The sequence below is a fragment of the Hemicordylus capensis genome, chromosome 3 (assembly GCF_027244095.1).
Source record: "Hemicordylus capensis ecotype Gifberg chromosome 3, rHemCap1.1.pri, whole genome shotgun sequence".
NCBI lineage: Eukaryota > Metazoa > Chordata > Lepidosauria > Squamata > Cordylidae > Hemicordylus > Hemicordylus capensis.
The window spans coordinates 62,505,696-62,528,953 of record NC_069659.1 but is presented as its reverse complement, the minus strand read 5'-3'; the positions used below and the strand labels follow the sequence as shown (position 1 = coordinate 62,528,953).

General features: G+C 43.1%; 1 long non-coding RNA gene across 1 annotated transcript; it reads left to right on the top strand.

The window, feature by feature from the left end:
- The first annotated feature begins 14,380 nt into the window (after positions 1-14,380).
- Positions 14,381-19,879, top strand: LOC128349408 (uncharacterized). Its single transcript, XR_008318808.1, has 2 exons — positions 14,381-14,467; positions 19,416-19,879. It is a non-coding gene; the product is annotated as an uncharacterized LOC128349408 (long non-coding RNA).
- The last annotated feature ends 3,379 nt before the right edge of the window (positions 19,880-23,258 follow it).

Sequence of the window (23,258 nt, the reverse complement as noted above, 5' to 3'; positions counted from 1 at the left end):
TTATATTATCTTTCTCTGACTGTTGATCACTTTGAATGGAATAGACTGGAGAATTTATTTGTTGCAAGTAACTTGTGTTGTTGTTACTAATGTATCGAACGCACTCCACCACAGGGGAAAGTTACTCTCTCTGTGGTCTGAAAGTAACACACAGTTACAAAAATGTTTCAAAAAATTATCTCTGTGTCAATTACACAGGCAAACAAGATGGAAAAGTAACTGTGGGCAGACTAGGCCCTTAAAAAATATTTCTGCAAAATACACAAAAGCAGCAACAGAAATATAAAGTTGCAGCACTACTAGGCCAGGCCACTCTTACAGTCTACTGCTACTCTACAGTTGAACCTCCTCCTAATAGCTAGCTACCGGGGAAGGTTACACACAAACCCTAGTTATTTAGAACCCTATTTATTCAAAACACTATTTAAAACCCAATCTTACAACTATCACAACACTTTAAAACCCTATTTATTTAAAACCCAATCCTACAACTATCACACAACACTTATAGAGAAAAGTGAAAACCCCAAAAACCTAAAAACAGGGGAAAATTAATAAACCCCAAACGCACAGTTAAAGAATGGAACACTACAGATTAGAACGCCGTGTGTGACGTGCGTGTGTCTGTGTGTTGTGTGCGTGTGTAAAATATAAAATGGCTGGGCCAATCTCACTCAGGTGTAGGCTTCTCCAACGCCGGGTCTCTGGCGTCCACCTCTGAGGGTCTGGTCTGGTGGCTGGTCACACAGGCGGGCCTGGAGTGCAGGCAGGCAGGCAGGCAGGCAGGCAGGCAGGCAGCAGTGACTCTCCGCAGAAAAAAATTGCCCAAAAAAGTGGTTTGGCAAAAAATAGGGTGGGGGCATTCAAAAGGAGGAAAAAAACCCTCCTTTCCCACCAAGGGCTGCAGGCTGGCAATGCTTGCAGGCAGTCAGATGTTTAAAAAAAAAATAAATCTAAAATCTATTCCTCTTCTCTTCACAAAAAAGGATTTAAAAAAATGGGAAGAGGAGGTTTGCTCTGCAAGGAAGAGGTTTCCAATCCTTTCCTTAAAAAAAATCTCCCCCTCTTCTAGCCCCAACAAGGATTAAAAAATGAGCAGAGGGTTTGCCTCTGCAAGGCAGAGGTTTCTTTTTAAAAAAAAATCTCACCCTCTTTTAATCCAAAAATGGATTAAAAAATGAAAAGTGGTTTGCCCCTGAAAGGAAGAGGTTTCCTTAAAAAAAATAAAATTCTCCCCCTCTTCTAGCCCCAACAAGGATTTAAAAATGAGCAGTGGGAAACCTCTGCAAGGCAGAGGTTTCTTTAAAAAAAATTTCCACCCTCTTCTCTCTTTATTTTAAACATTGCTTAAATAAAGCAGAAAACCAACCAACAAGGCAGAGCACTGGCGTAAATGCAGAAAAACAGCACCCACAAAAATCCAAAATCAAAATGGAGGCAAGACTTACTAAGCAAGGCAGCAGATCTCTCTCTTGTGTCTCTTCTCCCATGCAAGGCAGCAGAAAGGAAGAAAATGGCTACTGGTGGCCCCTTAAATACCCTCCTGCAAAGCCCTCCAAAAATCACCCCCACCCTTGACCCTACCTCCACCTGTACCTGGCCAATGGGAGGGTGTGATTTACTATCCAAACCTTATTTGGTCATTTTCCTCTGCAGGTAGGAACTTTTATTTTCAATGGAGGTGAATGGGAAAATTTTTCTGCATTGAAGTCAATGGAGGAAAAAAGGCGGGAAATTCAAAGAGCTGTCAGAATTAAAATGGAGGGGGACGAAGAAGGCAATTCTGCAGCCACAAAATGGAGGCTGCAGACATGCCCACGGAGGTCTGAATCACCCGAATTTTTTTTCACGAAATCGGGGTGATTCGGATCGGGCACAGAAATTTTCGGAGGTCCGCAGGGGTGATTCGGATCGGCTCCGAATCACCCGAAATTCGTTGTTTCGGGCACAGAACAATCTGTGCCCGAAACGAAGTGCACATCCCTACTTCTGGGGACTCTTTTTGGTGTGTGCCAGAGCCTCAGGAACCCCTTTCATAGGGAGCACCTATGAAATAGCACTGTGGAGAGGTGAAACAAGTCACAAAATGGCAGTTTGGGGAGCAGGGACAGCCAAATGTATTGTGGTGATTGAGGAAATATGCAAAATGCTGCTTTAGCCTGTGCCTTTAAGAGGGGGCAGCCTCCTTTCAAATCCAACTCTTGCAAGCTTTGAAACCCATGGGGGGAGTAGGGAGGAGGGAAGATTGTTAGCAGTCTCCTCTTATCTGCTGGTGCTTCTTGCAAGGAGTGTGAGGAAAGGCACTCCTTTCAAAAATTGTAAATATTAGATCTGTCCCAAAGAACTGCTCCAATGGCAATGGTGGGGGAGGTGCCACCCTGCTGGTGCCTAGTAAACTGCCACCTGAGGTGACTGCCTCATGAAAGGGCCACCCCTGTTGGGGAGGCACAAGAAATTGCAAAATGGTAGCAAACACAAAAATTTATATCAATGGAATAAGGGACGGGACACCCAAACTAGACTTGGAAAAGAATATTCCTCAATGCATTAATTAGAACTGAAGAGAATATTTCTGAGAATTCTATCCATTCTGTTAAACACACTGGAGAATATTCTTTTCAAAGTCTAAAATACCCCCTGAATTCAAGGAGAATTTTCCTGTCGGACAGGAAGAGAGCCAGCAATGCTGCTTTATGGGGGAAAGAGCAGAAGATAACTTAATGGGAGGCAAACTAAAAATGGGAGATGAAAAAATAATAATGTAAAAATACATTAATGGGAGGCAAACCCCTCAATCCTGAGCACCTGAAGAAACAGGAGATTTAAAATGGTGCAGCCTTGAGACCTCTGAGCCAGCCAATCGGACTTGTGATATTGCCTGGAAAGGGGAGATGGGGAGCAAAGCAAGCCGAAACACCTAGAGAGATACTTTCGATAATCCTGGAAGCTACCAATAGCTTCTGAGCTCCTTAGTGCCTGCCCTGATGCAGGCCATGTGGGTGAAAGTTATGAGTGAATAACCTGGAATTAAAGGGCTTGGTCTTCTCATGTATGCCGCCTGAAGAAGGAATTGCTGCAGATGCAGCTTCTCTTCAACCTACATGACAAGTTGCAATGAATGAAACTCCCTCTTGTACATTAATGAAGTTAAATGAGTGCATCCTTCTTTTAATCAGGTCCACCTTCATCAGCACACCCGAGCTGGTTTACAAAGCAGAAATTTCAGTCAGCCTACACCTTAAGAACATAAGAACAGCCCTGCTGGATTGGAACCAAGGCCCATCTAGTCCAGCATCCTGGTTCACACAGTGGTCCACCAGATGCCACTGGAAGCCTACAGGCAGGAGCTGAGGGCATGCCCTCTCTCCTGCTGTTACTTCCCTGCAACTCGTACTCAGAGGCATCCTGCCTTTGAGGCTGGAGGTGGCCCTCCGTAGCCATTGATAGACATCTCCTCCATGAAGTCCAACTTTGTCCCAGTTGATGTCTCTGACTCTAGCCTGGTGATAATGGGCCAGTTTGGAAGATACTGGTACCTATTACATGACGATAAACATGTGTGCATGCACATCTCCCCTACACACACACCCCTAGTGCAGTATTTCATGGGAGTAATTGTGAGATGACAGAATGTCCAAACTGCCCTTAATTGCACAATGTAAATATTTTTAAATTATCAGTTAACTATGTGGGGTGTGACTATGCTGGGCAGAGTGGTATTCTTTGGGTATGGGGGGAGATGTGCACACATGTGAAATGTCTGGTGGTATTATCCAAAGCAGATCAATATAAAAAAAGAAATAAGCACTCTGCTTTGTTCCTTGAATCTTGTCAGTGAATCTGGGGTTCATGGTGACTGAAGTCACCCCATCTTCGATGCTGGCATTTTCCCTTTAACCTGCCTATCTACACTTATGGACAGACTGAAGGCCTCTTCTTTTCCTAGCTCTGCTGTTCATTCCTTTAAACTGACTATCAAGAGATCAGGAGGGTTGAGCTCATTGACCCTTCCCTTTTATACTCCTGTCAGGTTCCTCCCTCTTAATTCCCACTCATCGAGTAAATTCATATCTTTGGCTTGTTGGTGTTTCCAGTCATGTCCATTAACTAATTAAACTCTACATCTTATCTTAACCCTGTTCCAAGTACATAATATAACAGTTAGTTCCCTTAATATATAATCACCATTTAAGCATAATGTACATTTAATGAGCACTCCTCCTCTATATCATGCCAATCACAATAGCATCTGGTGGGGGTCGGTGTCTATGTAAGGCCCAAACTTGTTCCTATTATGTCTTGCAATTATAGCTTGCTCTTCTTCTATCATGACACTCCAGGCCACATACATGGGGATGCTAGGAGGCCACCCATCCAAACATTAACCACACCTAGACCTGGTTAACTTCAGCAAGGTGACCACATCATAACCTCTTAGATCATGACACATCATTGTGTGTCTCTTTCTCCTTGGAGTCTGCCTTTTCTTTTAAAACAAGACTGTAATCAGGAGCAAAAGAGAAGCACTTAACCTGTCCCTTCCTGCCATTCACTTACAATTCTCTTATCTTTTCTCCACAGCTAGGAAAGCAGATAGAGGCATTTTGAATGAACTAATGCAGGTAGGGACAGAGTTAGTCATTCCTTCCCCTTTGCTGCTCCTCTGTTCCAAATTACAGCCCCTTATAGCTGCTTTTCATTTTTAAAAAAAAGTCAGGGAAAGAGACATGCTACTGCACATCACATCTAGGTTGGAGGGCGGTGCATCATTGGAAAGAATGGAATCAGATCAGATCTGATCTGATTCTCTTTACTTGTATCAGTTTGCCAATGCACCAGGGTGTATGTGCCTGTTTCAAACTAATCTGATAGGCTGGCATGCTATCGGGTTTAGTTGTATTGTGGGCCTTACCTGGTGCCTCAACTTCTTTCTTTATCCTAGGAAAGCTGCTGGCTCAAAAAGGCCCAATCCAATGAGATCTGATACAAGCATTTCTGCTATACCCTATCAGATTGGTTCAGTCAGGGGTGGGGACCTTAGCTGGCAGCAGTGTGATGGGATCTCCTTTCCTTTGACTTAAAGGAGCTGTTTTTATTGTTTTGTAAACTGCTAAGAGAACTTGTGTTTTGAGCGGTATAGAAATGTATTAAATAAATAAATAAATAAATAAATAAGCAAGCAAGCAAGCAAGCAAGCAAGCAAGCAAGCAAGCTGTTGCATCAATAGCAGCAGCAGCAGCAGCAGAGTATAACAACGCTGCTTTCCTCCTTGTCAGCCAGCCCACAATTCTTTGGGGAAAGAAGCAATGTCATGACATTGGTTCTTTCCCTGGAGCATTATGCTTGCTGCCAGGAAAGAAACAGAGTTTAAACTCTGCTGCTGCCACCTATCAAAGCAGCAGTTAAAAGAAAAAAGGAGAACCCATCATGCTGCTGCGAGCGAAAATCCCCCAATCCAATACAGTATGTATTGGATTGGGTCCTATAAAACAATCGATTGGGCCCTAATTGGATGGGGCACTATCAGACCCAATCTGATGAAAATTTGTCCAGTAAGGCCCATATTGAATTGACTCCAGTTATTGGCTCAATATGATGCACAGCCCTACTGGATTGTCCCTAACAGACAGTAATGGAGATGAGCTAAATCTTCAAACCTCCCTTGAATCAATAAAGTAGGCTTCACTATTGGATTCTTTTTTAATGTCAAGGTTCTTCACTTTGACATTCTAAGATATACCTCTACGTTGTCAAATGTTTCAAATGAAGTATATCCAAGGTTTGAGCACCACCAGAAATATCAGATCAATGCTGACATGATAACTATATGCAAAAAACAAAATAAAAAAACTGGGGGGCTCATACAGTCTCCCCAGCACTATTGGTAGTGGGTTAACATTGACCCAATATTTTACCAATAGTTCTTATTGGAAGCCAGCTTGGAGGGAAAGTCTCCCCAAGACTCTGGGCTAATTATGTTCTGACATTACTATTGGACATAGAAGGATTTCTGGTAGGACAGCAGGAATTTTAGCTGTAATTCTGACTATCAGGGCTCCCTGCTGTTCTATAAGAAATCCTTCCGATAATGCCCAATAGTGGACTGCACTGATACGGTTCCTATCAGACTGATACGATTGCACAGTCCTAATATATATTATTACTTCAATATCGCTTTCAATTTTCCCCTATTCTAGTTCAATCGCATTCATTCTTATTCATGAACTTATTCTGAAACCAAATGTACATTACTTTACACTTGTCAATTCAAAATTTCATTTGCTCTCTCCAGACCACTTAAACAGATCTAAAATCATTCTGAATTTTATATGCTGCTCAGCGATGACCTCAGTTTTGAGATTGTGTGGCATAACAGCGTCTGAGCCAGCGTGGAGTAGTGGTTAAAGTGCTGGACTAGGACTGGGGAGACTCAAGTTCAAATCCCCATTCAGCCATGAGACTAGCTGGGTGACTCTGGGCCAGTCACTTCTCTCTCAGCCTAACCTACTTCACAGGGTTGTTGTGAAAGAGAAACTCAAGTATGTAGTACACCGCTCTGGGCTCCTTGGAGGAAGAGCGGGATATAAATGTTGTAGTAGTAGTAGTAGTAGTAACAACAACAACAACAATAATAATAACAACAACAGATAGGTCATTGATACACATTTGAAATAGCAGAAGTTGAAGCACTGACCTCAGTGGAACTCCCAAACAGTAGTTCCTGCCAATTGAACATGCCTCCTTTCACAACAGCTATTTTCTATTGTCTAGTTGGTTTTTACCCATTATTATGAATTCTCTGGATCCTTGAAATTCATCCATTTGAGTGGCAATTTGACAATTAAAACTTTGCATTTTCAGAACATTGTAAAATTATGTCTCTTCAAATTTAAGACAGCATTGATTGCTGTTATAAAGTAGGGTGTAAGGCTATAGGAGTATCTCCCTCTCTCACAACACTAGAACCAGGAGTCACCCCATGAAACTGAAGATCTGGAAATTTAGGACCGACAAGAGGAAGTACTTTTTCAAACAGCACATAATTAATCTGTGGAATTCTCTGCTATGAGATATGGTGAAGGCCATCAGTTGGGTGGCTTTAAAAGGGGTTTAGACAGATTCGTGGAGGGCAGGTCTATCAATGGCTACTAGTTTGGTGTCTGTGGGCCATCTCCAGCCTCAGAGGCACGATGCCTCTCAATACCAATTGCAGGGGAGCAACAGCAGGAGAGAGGGCGTGCACATACCTCTTGCCTGGGGGCTCCCCAGAGGCATCTGGTGGGCCACTGTATGAAACGGGATGCTGGACTAGATGGGCCCTGTGCCTGATCCAGCAGGGATGTTCTTATGTTTTTATCTGTGTTGTGTTAATGCCTGAATTTCCTCCCATTGGTTTCCACTTCTTTATGGTGTAGTGGCTTTTTAAAGTGACCTATAAATTTACCATCATTTTTGTCAGGACTCCAGCAGTTGAATGATGGGCAGAAATTAATCAGCTGCTGAGCCCCCATCCCTATATCTTAATAATGGGGAAAGCCATGCCTGTTGAACCTGTGCACACTATGCCGGTGTGAACGGCACAGAAGCCCTGGTAGGGGGGAAAGATTACAATTACTTGGCCTGTGTTCTAGGAGATCACTCTGATAAGAACTGTTCCAAGAAAAAAATCGACAATATAGTGGGAAAAGACCGTGCAAATCTTTCTTGCCCTGAGGAAGATCAAAAAGCCCAAATGCAATGGGCATATACACCATTATACGGTTCTACTTTTTGCACACCAGTCTGAACTTTTGCTTCCTCATGACCTTCTCTCTTTTTTTGGCTTTTTGATTCTTTGGCACTGCCTCTCTTTTCACAGAAACCTTGCTAGAAAAAAGGATGCAACCATATCAGCATGTTTTTTTCTAGAAAATAAGTTTTCAAAATATATTTTCAGCCCTAATATGAGGATAACATATCTGCTTTTCTATAATTCATGATTGCCACTACAAGACCAGCAGAACTTTTCTACCCAGAACAAAAAGAGTTAAACGTCCAAGAAATTCAGAGCGATCTGGTCAAATTTAGCTGAACTGTAGTTGTGCAAATGCCTGTTGTTGCATATTTAATCCCCAAACATTTTTAGAATGCAAAACTGTTTGTAAGATGTCCTATGCAAATACGGAACCTTTTCAATTTACAATTGCAAAGTTCAGTGCATCCCAGAAGGTTTCATATGTATCAAGAAATTATTGGGTTATGTGATAACACAGCAGAAAATGCTGGCATTTGGAAACAGTTATGTTAATATTTTGCTGTTCTTGATTATAATTCAGGGTGTCGATCTGTATTTTTACTTTTAACACTGGCATTGGGGATTTGGGTACATCACTAGGAAAGAAAAGTCAAAAGCAAATCCTGAAAGGCAGAATGTCACCTTGAAAGACATATTTTGTGTGCCTCTGCATGGTTTGCATTAAAGGATGCATTTATAACATTAGCCTTACTTGCAAAAAAAGAATAATAGATTATAGCTTTGTGTGGTAGCGGATAAAATGTCATGAGTTGAGGAGTGAGGAAGAAGAGCTTCGACAAAAATAGCAGGAAATTTCCCAGCTTGAAGAATACTACCTCAGGACAATCACAACCCCTTCTGCTTCTGAGGGGAAAATGTGCTGGAAACTTTTTATTTTCCTTATCAGCCATTTCATAGTTATGTGTTTCTAAGGCGGACGGGGTTTGACATGTTTAAGCCCTTGGTATGAAGGGTTAAACCTCCCCCCGCCTCTCTACAATAACATAAAAATAACTCCATGTGTCTGAACTCTCCTGAGGAACACAAATTCCTCAGGAACACTGAATCTGTTAACCGTTGGTCTGTGTATGTGGGGACACACACTCTCTCACATAATAAACTACCAAAATTCACCATTAGATACAGAGGCGTAACTAGGGAAAACAGCGCCCGGGGCAAGCACTGAAATGGTGCCCCCCCGCCCCCCCCAACATACTACATTATACTTAGGTTTTTCCTCACAAGCGCCCGCCGCCACCAAGCCAGGCCACTGACTGGCCGCCAGGCACCAGCAAAGCAATGGGGGGGGCGGGTGGCGCGGAAGGGACCGCTCATGGGGGAGGGGGCGCCGACGCGCTCCCTTGACTGCTGCAGTGCTGCTGCACTGAGCAGGAAACATTTGTATTAACAAAAAATTTTTTGTCATGGCGGCACCCCCCACGTGGCCAGAAAAGATGGTGCCCGGGGCACGTGCCCCCCCTGCCCCCCCTATAGTTACGCCTCTGATTAGATACAACCACTTCCACAATCCTTTTCCCTCCCTACAACTTCAGCAAATTTGGATGAAAACATTAAACTGACCCCTTATCAACCATTAGCTCTTGAAACTTTAGCACTGGATGAAAAGGTGCTGGGACAGAACACCAGTCCACCACCACTAACACACACACACACACACACACACACACACACACACACACACACACACACCAGAAAAAAATAAAAATTGCATCCAATTCCAATCAAACTCAAAACAGTTCTAAAAGGTTCTACATAGAGTATAATGGGGACTCAAATTGGCTGATTATTCCCCTGGGTGCCAACTTGGACCGGCATTGCCAATTCAATTCCCTGTTTCGTTTGAGTTCAAACCTTTGAACTGAACCAGTTTGAATTTGAACATGTTTCCACATCCCTAGTCCCTACTTCTAAAGACATAATTCTGATTGGGGTGGGGGGGGGGGTGAAAGTTCAGTTTCATTTTTTCATCTTTTAATTTTTACCAATGATAGAGGTGCCATGCTTCCAATAAATTTATTTAATTTCAGGTGTCTTTAAAATTAGCAGCCAGCATGATGTGCAGCAGCATGGCCCAAAAGGCAGCCTTGGAACTTTAGAGTTTCAAACCACCCTGAGCCACTTTAAGAAGGGAGGTATATAAATTGAATGAATGAATCAATAAAGAATGTGTGGTTTCACAAGCACATTACTGCAGTTACTCCCATTCACAACAATGGGAGTAACTGTTAACATAAGAACAGTCCTGCTGGATCAGACCCAAGGCCTTTCTAGTCCAGCATCCTGTTTCACACAGTGACCCAACAGATGCCTCTGAGAAACACACAGGCAAGAGGTGAGGGCATGCCCTCTCTCTTGCTGTTGCTCCCCTCCAACTGGTATTTAGAGTCATCTTGACTCTGAGACTGGAGGTGGCCTACAGCCCTCAGACATAACAACATAAGAACAGCCCTGCTGGATCAGGCCCAAGCCCATATAGTCCAAAATCCATCAATGACATCACTGCCAGCATAGCCATCAGATTAGTAGTGATTGATAGCCCCTTTTAAAGCCATCCAAGCTAGTGGCCATCACCACATCACTGGCACAGAATTCCATAGCTTAATTATTCACTGTGTGTGGCAGGGGGGAATCACATTTTTTTTGGTTGGTCCTAAATTTCCTGGCTTCAGTTTCATGGGAAGACCCCCTGATTCTAGTATTGTGAGAGAGGGAGAAAACTCTCTCTACTCCATGAATAATGTATACACCTCTTTCATGTCTCCTTGTAGTTGCCTCTTTTCCAAACTAAAATGCCCCATATGATGTAGCCTTGCTTCATAAGGAAGGTGCTCCAGAGCCAAATCATCTTGGTTGCCCTCTTCTGCACCTTTTCCAGTTCTACAATGTCTTTAAGATACAGTGATCAGAACTGTACACAGTACTCCAAATGTGGCCGCACCATAGATTTCTCTCCAGCAAGAGAGAAAGGGAAATAAATGCTGTCAGGCAGCAAACACTGCCTGAAATGACCGGGGAAGAACTTACTTGGGACGTCACATGCAAAGTGATGCCACTGAAGGGAGAGAAAGGGAAATAAAGGCTGTCAGGCAGCAAACTCTGCCTGAAATGCAGGGGAAAGAGCTCACTCAGGTCTCTCCAGAGCCTGGGCGTGGGCAAGGGAGATTTCATTCAGGGCTCTATGGAGCTCAAGGCCATGCCCCTGTGCACGTGATGTCACACACACGAGGGATTTTGATGACCTTTTCCATTGGCGGCCAAGGTTCTGTGAACCCATGTACAATGGTGGCTCTGCCTCTGAGCACAATGGTGGCTCCACCCTGAGGACTGGTCCCAATACAGATCCCTGGGGGACCCCACTTCTTACTTACCACCATTTTGAAAACTGGAAAACCTCTTTTTTCTGGCCTTCAACCAGTTAGCAAGCCACACATGAACCTGTGGTGATGCTGCTTGTTTAACTGCCTGTTTTCTACAGCACTGGGGATGCCTTACAGATCTGCAACTACCATTACTTAGTGCACAGCAGCACTGTACCACTGCACATCACGTTGGCCAATGTACAATATTTACTGAATAGGAGACGACCCTGAATTTAAGATGAGCCCCTTAAGAACATAAAAACTTAAGATCATAAAGTGATGCACATTGGGACAAAAAAACCCAACTTCAAGTATACGCTGATGGGATCTGAGCTGTCAGTGACTGACCAGGAGAGGGATCTTGGGGTCATGGTGGACAGCTCATTGAAAATGTTAACTCAATGTGTGGCAGCTGTGGAAAAGGCCAGTTCCATGCTAGAGATCATTAGGAAGGGGTTTGAAAAGAAAACTGCTAATATTATAATGCCCTTATACAAAACTATGGTGCAGCCACACCTGGAATACTGCATACAATTCTGGTCACCACATCTAAAAAAGGACATTGTAGAACTAGAAAAGGTGCAGAAGAGGGCAACCAAGATGATCAGGGGCCCAGAGCACCTTCTTTATGAGGCAAGGCTACAGGACCTGGGGCTTTTTAGTTTAGAAAAAAGACAACTGTGGGGAGACATGATAGAGGTCTATAAAATCATGCATGGTGTGGAGAAAGTGGATAGAGAGAAATGTTTCTCCCTCTCACATAACACTAGAACCAGGGGTCATCCCATGAAATTGATTGCCCTGATATTTAGGACCAACAAACAGAAGTATTTTTTCACACAACGCATAATCAACTTGAAGAATTCTCTGCCACAGAATGTAGTGACAGCCAACAACCTGGATGGCTTTAAGAGGAGTTTGGATAACTTCATGGAGGTGAGGTCTATCAATGGCGCTAGTCGGAGGGCTATAGGCCACCTCCAGCCTCAGAGGCAGGATGCCTCTGAGTACCAGTTGCAGGGGAGTAACAGCAGGAGAGAGGGCATGCCCTCAGTTCCTGCCTGTAGGCTCCCAGTGGCATCTGGTGGGCCACTGTGTGAAACAGGATGCTGGACTAGATGGGTCATGGGCCTGATCCAGCAGGGCTGTTCTTATGTTCTTATGCTAGAGCATAGGATCCCAACTAAGGTCCACCATAGTGGTGGCCAGTTTTACTGCACCACAAACTTGACTATCCATTTAAAAGATATACACATTTTTCTTGCAAATGAACGTGTATAAATCTTTTAAATATTTGAAATGTTTAGTATCTCTAGTAATCCTGAGCTATTGTACATTTTCTAAAAGCCAAATACAGTTGGTAAGGGGTTACTTTTCATTGCTGAAATGAAACTCTGAATTTATCTGAATCCAAGACTAGCCCCACCCCCAGTTCTTTGCCGTTAGAAATTGGGGGGGGGTGTCTTAAAATCAGGGTCTTCTTCCTTTGGGGTAAATAGTATAACCTATATTTAACTCATATTTCTTAAGGGTTCATCTTAGCAGCAACATCAAAAGCACAATAATGGCGGGGGGTACTTAACAATGATGTCACTCTCTGCCAACTTCAAAGATGCTTGTTGATGGCACACCCCACCTTACCAAAGCATAGAGGCACACATGTTGGTGTTAGCAATGCCAGGATGAGAGGCAGATTAGGTCATCGCAGTTCAAACATTCTCCAACATATTAAGAACAAGGGACTTCCATGATGAGACAGAATAGTTACAGATACAACTGTCATAGTTTTTCTGGTGCAATAATACACCAGAAGAGGAACAATTATTTCTGAAAGCAAGACAAAAACTGAGTTGTCAACAACGGTCCTTGTTCAGGTTATATGAAAGGTACCTGTAAGGGTTCTGAGATGGCAAGGATTATTAATCCGGTCTTCCTACTTCTTTATTTTATTTGGTTCTTTGTTATTTGCCCATTGTGTCAAGTGGGTTTTCACCAGAGTTCCCCATCACCAAGTTCCCACTTGTGCACTCATTGTTTTTTATAAATGGCAGCAGAGTGTTGTGGCCCCCCCATGCTGTATATCAAAATGAGGCTGTTCTCACACACAGCCTAACCCAGACTAGGGATGCCCAACCTGGGTTAGGCTGCACGTGAGAACTGCTAGGATCAGGTTCAATCCCAGTGAGGCAGCGCCGCCTAGCCCCCACTTTCAAACCTGGCTGTTAGCCAAGGTTAAGGGAACAAGTGCTGCCTTAACCAGGGCGACCGGATCTTGTGTTCTCTGAGGCTATGTTTAGCTCCAGCGAACACAGGGGTGGGCACCTAGAGTGCCCATCTCCTGATGGAATCTCCCAGTGTATCAAGTGTGTCGTGGGTGCATTGTGGGATCTCCGGAGGCATTGTCGCAGCCTCCAGAGCTCAGCACTGAAGGCATGCAGCGTGGATCATCTGGGAGCACACTCCGCACTCACAGCACCATTGGAGCAGTCTTCTGTGGGCGGGGGAAAAGGTGAGTTAAACCAGCCTTCCCCTATGCCTGCCTGCCTGCCACCCTGCCCGCCTGGTCATGTGAATGACCTCAATATATGAGTTGTATTCCCTTGCTGAGGCTTTCCAATGCTGTGTCACAATTGGCTCCTGGGTTGCCCAACATTCTTCTTTGATGTGGCTAAGATAGGTCATATTGGGCTCACCATTGACTCCTACAAGAGTGTATGTATTGATAAGAATGACTTTGCTGTTCTGACATTAAGCAGGATCTGGTTCTGGGGGACAATATGATCCCAAATAAACTGCCAAAATGTGTGCACTCACACCTCTTCAATTCTACTGCCTTAAACAATCATTGCATTGACTTAAAGTTCCAGTGATGTAATGGACATATGAACAGCTCTTCGGGATTAGGCCCAATGCCCATCTAGTCCAGCATCCTGTTTCACACAGTTGCCCACCAGATGCCGCAGGGAAGCCCACAGGCATGCCCTCTCTCCTGCTGTTACTCCCCTGCAACTGGTATTCAGAGGCATCCTGCCTCTGAGGCTGGAGGTGGCCTATAGCCCTCAGACATAAAGACATAAGAACAGCCCTGCTGGATCAGGCCCAAGGCCCATCTAGACCAACATCCACCAATGACATCACTGCACCATCATAACTTCAGTATGCCAGCATAATGTGGAGTTGTGCTGACCTAAGGGATTGAGTAGCAAGCTTATTCTCATCTAGCTGGCGTCATTTAAGGACAGGAGGACAGCATCGCAAGTTAACAAGGGAATGATTATGACAGAGGAAAACAGTATGCATTATTTATTATGAGGTAATCATATACTTTCACTACATTAAGACACAAAGCTGCAGGGCAAGCACCTTCATTCCCCCAAAGGATGTAGCTCTCTTCTGCTTATACATGGCCGTGGAGTTCAAGTTCATAAAAATAGTAAAAAGATGAATTAGTTTAAGGTAGAATATACAAATATACATTATGCTAGATGCTACAAAAGTTTGGATGTAATTCACTGTAATATATATTTTAACAATTTTATAAACTGCCTTTCCACCTTTGCAATCATCCAGTATATAACGTGTATAACACATACTACAATGGAGTCAAGAACAAATACAATAAAACCAATTGCACCCTCACAATTTCTTTTAAAAAGGCCAAATACAGGTCTCGCCATAATGAATTGTTTTGAGCTTTCTGGTCTTCTGGTTTGTTTCAATCATTTTCAAATCATTTCTTTGGAAAATTACAATTAAAATGCCATTGAAAAAACAAGTAGCTTACAACAGCCAACTCTAATGACTCGATTCAAAGGATATATGCCTCTTTTAACTTTTTACAAATGTTTCCCAAGCTTAAACACATTTTAATCTAGAGTAGTTTGTTAATATCTTGGAGGCTGAAATTGTACTGGTGGACATCTTATAAAAAATCCCACAAGCTAGATCAAATCCTGTTTAGGCTGCTATGTACTATGTTCTCAATCTAACACTTTGGTAAAGTTATTATAGCTTTTTCTTCTTTACTCACTCAACTTCTAGAAGACTTTTGATGTAAGCTCTGTCCCTGAATCTGCTTTTATCTGGTAATAATAAACAGGTGTTCCTCTACGCAGCTGGAAAATGTTTGTAAGCTGTCTTGTTGACATTTTGGTTGTGAAGGGTATACATTCATTTTTCTACAGGTTGACTAGGGAAAAAAATGTCATGGATATAAAGAATGGAAAGTTTAAACATTGTGTCCTGTTTTGGGGTGAACCCTATTCTAAAAAAATAAACGTTCAAGTGCTGATCATTCTCTGTTCCACCACATTGTGATGAACACAGCACAGAAAGACTGCATGGAATAAGCATACTGCAGCCAATGATCTCAACCGCACTGAAAACAATTGTGATCACTATAATGTTCATATGCTCAGTTTCATCTATATGCTTCAAGGCCTGATTAAAACCAAATTTTCATGGCAGCAAAGTCAATCACCAACTTGCCAGCAGACTTGTCCAGTTTGTCGTCCCCATTTCAGAAGCAGACAAAGCAAAGAAGTTGGCTGCTGTAGGGAAAAGGACAGAGTGTGCATGTGCAGAAGAGGGAGAGGGAGAGGGAGAGAGAGAGCCAACAGTAAGAGCAACCGATCATTGCTGATGCTGGATGCCAATACCTGCTATGCCAAGCAGCAGCGCCATCTGGAGTCAGGCAATGGGGAATGCAGCAACTGGTCTCTCACTCACCCTCTCTTTATCAGGTTGACTTAACTAGATTTTCTCACATATAGAGACATCATTCACATAATCAAAGACTGTGTTCTACCTAGGTTTGGGAGCTGTGTTTGCTCCTAAGTTTTGGTTGTGTGGAAGCAAGATAGGAGGAAAACCTGGGTAGCTTTTTCTCCTGCCTTGCTGGTCAAGGGAAGAGAGCTGGACTTGTGATAGAAAGCATGAAATGTCCCCTTTGCTAAGCAGGGTCTGCCCTGGTTTGCATTTGAATGGCAGATCACAAGTGTGAGTGCTGTAAATATATACCCTCTTAGGGGATGGGGCTGCTCTGGGAAGAGGAGCAGTATGCTTGCATGCAGAAGGTTCCAAGTTCCCTCCCTGGCATCTCTGGATAGGATTGAGAGAGAGACTCATGCCTGTAACCTTGGAGAAGCCACTGCTAGTCTGTGTAGACAATAAATACTGAGCTAGATGGACCAATGGTCTCACTCAGTATAAGGCAGCTTCCTATGTTCCTCCCAAACCCAGGTAGAACAGAGTTTTTGATTGTGTGAATGACCTCTGTCTATCCACTGCTACATGTAATACAGTCAAGCACTCATCAAGCATCCTGGCTCCAACAAGCTCAGATCAGCTCTATAGTTTGGAAAGCGTTACAGTTACAGGGTGGGAAATTTAGAGATCTGACTGAATTTGACGAATTAATCACCCGAAACACTGATCATTTATTAGGCAGAATTTATAAGCTATTACTGAAGTATGAATCGGAGACTGAGCAGATAAAAGAATGCATGATAAAATGGATGTAGAACTTTAATAGACTGATCGATCTCTCTGATTAGGAATACCAATGGAAAAAGAATGTGAAATTTACTTTGTGTACCAATCTAAGGGAAAATTGGTATAAAATGTTCTTCAGATGGTATATAACTCCTTTGACTATTAACAAAATAGATTATTCTTTCTCTAAGAAATGTTGGAAATGTAATTCACATTCAGGTTCATTCTACCATATGTGGTGGAGCTGCGATAAAGCTCAACCGTTTTGGGAAAAATTTCATATGAAAATTGAACAAATCTTAGAAGTTAAGATTCCTTTTCTTCCAGAAATTTTTCTTTTAATTATTATAAAACCTTATATTCCTGCCAAATCAAACGAATTGTGTTTATATATGATTAGAGCGGCCAGGATTATATATGCATCTAATCGGTGTATTTTGGAAATCCCTTCCTTAAACAATTGGTTTTTGAAAGTGTGGGATTATGCTTCAGTTTTGAAAGTCTCGGCTTATGTACATGGTATGTCTACTGAATCATTCATGTCTGTTTGGGAACCCTTTATAAATTATAATATCCGTTATGGTCAAACTTTGTTCCCATTTTCTGGATTTGACTTATAATGTTTTTGATATGTAACTTACAAGAAGCTGATCAGATTAGATTTTACAATTTTAAGAGTCTGAATTTCTTTTGCTTTATCCTGTTCTAGATATTTTTTTCTTTACTGATGTAATTAATTAGAAAAATGAGGTTTTTGATCATGAATAATGATTGGTTTTAAATTGTTTTTATGGTGATTTGTCTTTGTCCTCTTTGGTCTATTTCTTAATAAAAAAATTCTTATTTTAAAAAAAAGTAATACAGTCAAAGTGGCGTTCAGCCCCTGGACATCTGTCTGAAAACAACCTTCATACAAACCTTTTCTAAAATCTCTAGCCTAAAATTGGATAAGTTTTCATTGTTTAGAGCTGTTATTATCAATTTTGAATGCCCTGTAAGGAATCAGAAGCAAATATCAGTTTCCATTTTTGTCTTCAGCGGCAAGGAAATGCAGCCACCAGTGAGATTTTACGAACCTTATTTATATTTCATATTGCCAAGTTCAGGATCTCTAATAAGGGTTTAAAATGCAATAAAACAAATAAAGCTTGGCACAAATGCAAAACTGTTCAGAAATTATCTCAGTTTAGTTAACTTCTTATATCCTGATGTCTGAATAGTGTGTGTATACATGAACACACAAAACACATACACACACACCTTTCTTATGATCTTCCTAGTTCTTTCTGAATGCTTAACAATAGGAAACTACCATATACTGAGTCAGACCCCTGGTCAGACCACTGGTCCTACCACTGCCTACCACTGAGTGCTTGTCGGACTAGTGGTCCTATCACTGCCTGCCAGACAGCGGACAGACTAACATTGGTTAGATGAATTCATGGAGGACAGGTCTATCAAAGGTTACTAGTCGGAGGGCTATAAGCCACCTCCAGCCTCAGAGGCAAGATGCCTCTGAATACCAATTGCAGGGGAGCAACAGCAAGAGAGAGGGCATGCCCTCACCTCTTGCCTGTGTGGGCTTCTCAGAGGCATCTGGTGGCCACTGTGTGATACAGGATGCTGGACTAGATAGGCATTGGCCTGATCCAGCAGGGCTGTTCTTATGTTCTTATGAACATAAGCTACTTACTTGCTTTTGGATTCCTTTTTGACAAGGAGTGGGCAGGGACTTACTCACTGCACAGCACCCTGCCAAAGGAAGTGTGGGTCATGTGTGCTGGCTCTGTGCTAGTCCAAACTGCATCCATGCTGCTAGTGAGTGTGGACAGACACAACTCAAATGCACAACTCAAATGCCCTGGCAGGCCAGAACATCCATGACTCGGTGACGTGGGTGAGGTCAATTTTCAGCACATTATTAAATTACAATTAATTATTTAAAATATTAATGAAAACAGTTAATGAGAATTAATGTATCTCTTCCCCCCATATCAGGGGACCCACAATATTAACAAGGTTAGTGCCCAGAAAATAGGCCCTGGCCCTACTCAGCCCAATTTGTACTCTCGGCATAATAACAAAGACTATACCAAAGTTCTTATTGCTTATATGGCACAGAGGTTAAGGTGACCGACTTAATTTGCAAAGTCCTTGCTTTTTAGAACAGGAGTGAAAATTGTAAGCACCTTAACACTCATCTTAAAAATCCCAAGTTTTTTAAAATGTTAATTTAAGCTCTGAGCTGCAGATGATAGTTTTATTCCTGTACATGACCTTTAAAAAAGCCACAGGAAGAGGACGGGGATCAGAGCACATTGTAGTTTGACAGGTTTGGCAGGCCTGTAGGAAATGCAAGCAACTGTTTTTTAAGCCTTCTATGAATGTCTTCAAAGTCTGTAAATCACACACTGAGTTACACCACTTTCCAAACATACATATAACGGGGTCAGTTGTGCACTTCATAATTAGTATGTCCCAAGCAGATTGCTCCCTCAAGGCCCAAGGGAGGAGGTGAGACAGAAAGGACTGAAAACTGTGTGATCATGAGCTGAGCTTGGCCTAAGGCCCTTTGAGGCTGATTGGTTCTACATCTAGGTTTGTTCTCGTTTGAGTCGAAGCCTTCATTTTGATCCCCTACAGTCACTTTCCTCCTCCATATGTGCCCGTCCTTTGCCAGTTAGTTGATACTGCCACTTGCTTCATTAAGCCTTCCAGCTTCCGAAAGCAAACTTTCTGTGTCTCTTTTCATCTCTTCTGCTTAACAGGCTCATATAAAAACCATCCAAAAATGGATGACACCAGAGGAAGGATAAAGTTTTCAGCTGCTGACCCCAACAGCAAACTGTACCTGCTTCTGTTCCTGGCTTACTTCGAATGAAAACATTCAGAGCAGAAAGATCATCTGTTTAGAACCAGCATTTCAAAAGGCTCAAGGTTTTGTTTTTAATGTTATGAATTCAGCACGTAACTAGAAATATTGGCAGAAGGAACTGGGCCATTGGTCCATGTTGCCAGCTCTCATTTATCTTGCCAAAAACAGCTAGTAAAATGCTGCAAAAAGAAGATGCCAGCAGTAGTGAATTATGGAATAACGTCCCTTTGCAGGAAGCTAAAGAGGCGCTGGACCCTTCTCAAGAACTATTTTGCTTTGCTCTGCTTTTTGCTTTTCCTTTCCTTTTCCTTTTTCCCCCATTGCTGTTCACTTTGTAATAGAGACAGTCTCACAGTTTTCAAGGTTTACTTTTTGTTTTCTGTTATGTATGCCAGGGAGTGCTGTGTTTTAAGTGAGTCAGTGGCATAGCGAGAGGAGAATGGGCCTGTGTTCAACCACTTAGTTATTTTTACACTTATATCCTGCTCTTCCTCCAAGGAGCTCAGAGTACATGGTTATTTTTATCCTCACAACAACCCTGTGAGGTAGGTTAGGCTGAGAGATCCATGACTGGCCCAGAGTCACCCAGTGAGTTGCATGGTTGAATGGGGATTCAAACTCAGGTATTCCCAGTCCTAGTCTGACACTCTAACCACTATACTATGCTGCCTCTTAGTATGGGCAGCCTTCCACCCCCACAGCAGCCCCCCCCGGCATGCATACACACATGCATGCTCAACCCCACCACCACCACCACTCAACTGGGCCACCTCACTACCACTCCTGCGTTCTGCCCACTTGTCAGGGCTTTCAGGCCCATCCTGCTTCCATCCGGCCCACAAGCCCCCCGGGAATGAGGGCACGCATGTGCTATGTGTCTCTATCATTCTCAGCAGGCTCCCAGCCCAAAGGAAGTAGGACAGACTTGGGAGGCAGGGTGAGTGGCATTGGTGGGAGCAGGTGGCTGGTGGCAGCTGGTGGTGGCGACAGGGACAGGCAGGCTGGCCAGTTGGCAGGCCAAAGGAGGGAAGGAAAGAGGCCTGCTGGCTGCCACCACTTGGGAGCTGTAGAACAGAGGCACCACCGGTGGCGAGCAAGTGGTGGGTGAGAAGCTGGCAGCTGGTGGCAACAGCAGCAAAAGTGGCCAGCTGGCCAAGGGGAGGGGAGTGAGATGGCTCTCAGATGCTGGGTGGCTTGCGTCCCTTGAACACATCCACCCAGTTCTAGCTCTGCCCCTGGAGTGAGTGCTTTTTGGACCTTGGCAGCTCATGCAGGGCTTGAAACAGTAGCTCTTGGATGCAGCTTCTGCAGACCCTAAGTAGTAGCAATAAAGAACAGTTGTGTGTTGAGGCCTCTGTGATGCTTGAATTTTTGATACCAGCACAACACATTCCTAAAGAGGAAATCCCTTCATTTTGCTAAGAAGGGATTCCAAGCAAATAAGTGATCAGTTGAAGTGCCTGTACACCTTCTATTAATTCATTACATCTCTTTCCGCTACTGGAGTCAGGCCACTAAGCCAGACTTGCAACTGAGGGCTGTGATTAGTTCCTCCTGACCCCACATCTCTCTAAATAGTTCTAAGTTGAACAACCTCACAGTTCTAGGGAACAACCGACATTCTATTTCCTGCTATGCCTAGTCAACCGAGCAGTGCCTGTTCCCAGCTGCTTCTGCTCCAACTTTCTGTCTCTGTCCTTCTAGTTACACTCCACATTCCTCCCATTTTCAACTTCAACAGATTTAACGATCTGAAAGATTTCCAGCTAAGCTTCATGCCATTCTCTTAGACTTTGTGCCACACAGGGCTGGCCCTACCATGAAGCAAGAAGAAGTGGGTCACTTCCAGGGGACTTTAGAAGTGGGGCCAGTTGAAGTGTATAAGATCGTGGGCCAGTTTTCAGGGGAACTCAGTAGTCCACCTTGCCCAGTCTACTGAGGAGGGAAAGTAAAAAGGAACAACCCTGTTTCTCCTCTTATCTTCCAAACAGAAAAGGAAGGAAGGGTTAGACCAGTGGAGAGGAGAGCTGGTCTTGTGGTAGCAAGCATGACTTGTCTCCTCCCCTTAGCTAAGCAGGGTTGCATATGGATGGGAGATGATGTGTGAGCACTGTAAGATACTCCCCTTAGGGGATGGAGCTGCTCTGGGAAAAGCATCTGCATGCTTGCATGCAGAAGTTCCAAGTTCCCTCCCTGGCACCTCCAAGATAGGGCTGAGAGTGATTCCTGCCTGCAGCCTTGGAGAAGCCACTGCCAGGCAGTGTAGACGGTACTGAGCTAGATGGACCAATGATCTGACTCAGTATATGGCAGCTTCCTATGTTCCAAGTGGTTTCCAACCAGGGTTCCTCCAGATTTTGCTGAACTACAACTCCCATCACCCTGGTTGGGAATCACTGGGGTAGATGATAAAGGAATGGATTTTTTAAAAGACAGATAGATCAAGGAAACAGAGGGGAAGGATGCCATTTGAGGTTCTTCTTTAGGCCACAAAATGTCATGGGCTGCTATTGGTGCTGAATCCTTGTGGGGCCCTTGTCCTGACAGCAGCAATCAGAGTCCTGATAAAGACCTTTGACTTTTCACAGATCTCTGTAAAATGTCGAAAATCTGAACACCCCAGAGCTGAAGTACTCCAATGTACAAGTCGTTTCAGAAAATTACTCTTCAATGCACACATCTTCAAGTTATGCCAGTGGTTTTAATTAAATTATAAAAGCCAGGGGGGAGGGGTACAGTATTGCCATGCTGCTTGTCTGTACTTCAGCAACAGATGTAAATGATCCAATTTGTAACAGTGCTTGGCTTCATTGTGAACAGGCAACCAAAGACTAGAGTGGCCATTTTCAGTACAGTTAACCAAACTGCTGACTAGAACATAAGTGGAAAGTACTGTGCCATGTGTCTTAATGTTTTACCTGCCCACAAAGCAGTACAAGATTTTCTATGGTTCCAGTCATTGCACAAGCATTTACAAACTACAGTTCCAATGAGCTGTAACCTCCTCTTTTTAGAGATGATTTATCAAGTGATTTTGCCATGATGGCTCTGGGTTGAGTTTTTCTAACAGTCAATAGCTGAAATTCTCTAAACTGTACTCTTATTTTCTGCTTTTATAATGCTTCATCTGTCAAAGGAAGTTGGTTATTAGGCATATTTCATGAGAACACCATGGAAGATAGGAGGGTTACAATATACTAGCTCCAGGTGAATAGGAAACCTCTCTGCATGGTTGAAAAACACCAATAGCATCTCCTATAAAGCCCAAATAACTCATATGCTTGTGCAGCAATAAGAAATACATGAGACTATAAAATGTTCAGCACCCAACACTGATTATTTCTAATCTACAACCAGGACACTGAGCTGAAAAAATGCTAGACTTGCATGCTTTTGACCCTGGAGCTCAAAGATTCACTATGGTCAGGTCAGATCTTTATTACGGTCAATGACCAGCAACAGAACAGAAAAGAAAAAGATACAGTTACACAAGGTATCCGTACATTTCTGGCTTATATTGTTTAAGCAGAAACTTCAAGAATACAATGAGCCCTAGAAGCTAAAAAGGGAAATTTAGCTACTTTTAAAGTCACAGGTGGGTCTCTATCATCTAAAAGAAAATTAACATAAAAGACATCCAAGTTACCTGGAAATTTCACTAATATTGGTAAAATCAAGTCTAGCCTCAAATCATGATAAAAGCAACATCAGAGAAAGACATGCATTGTTGACTTAC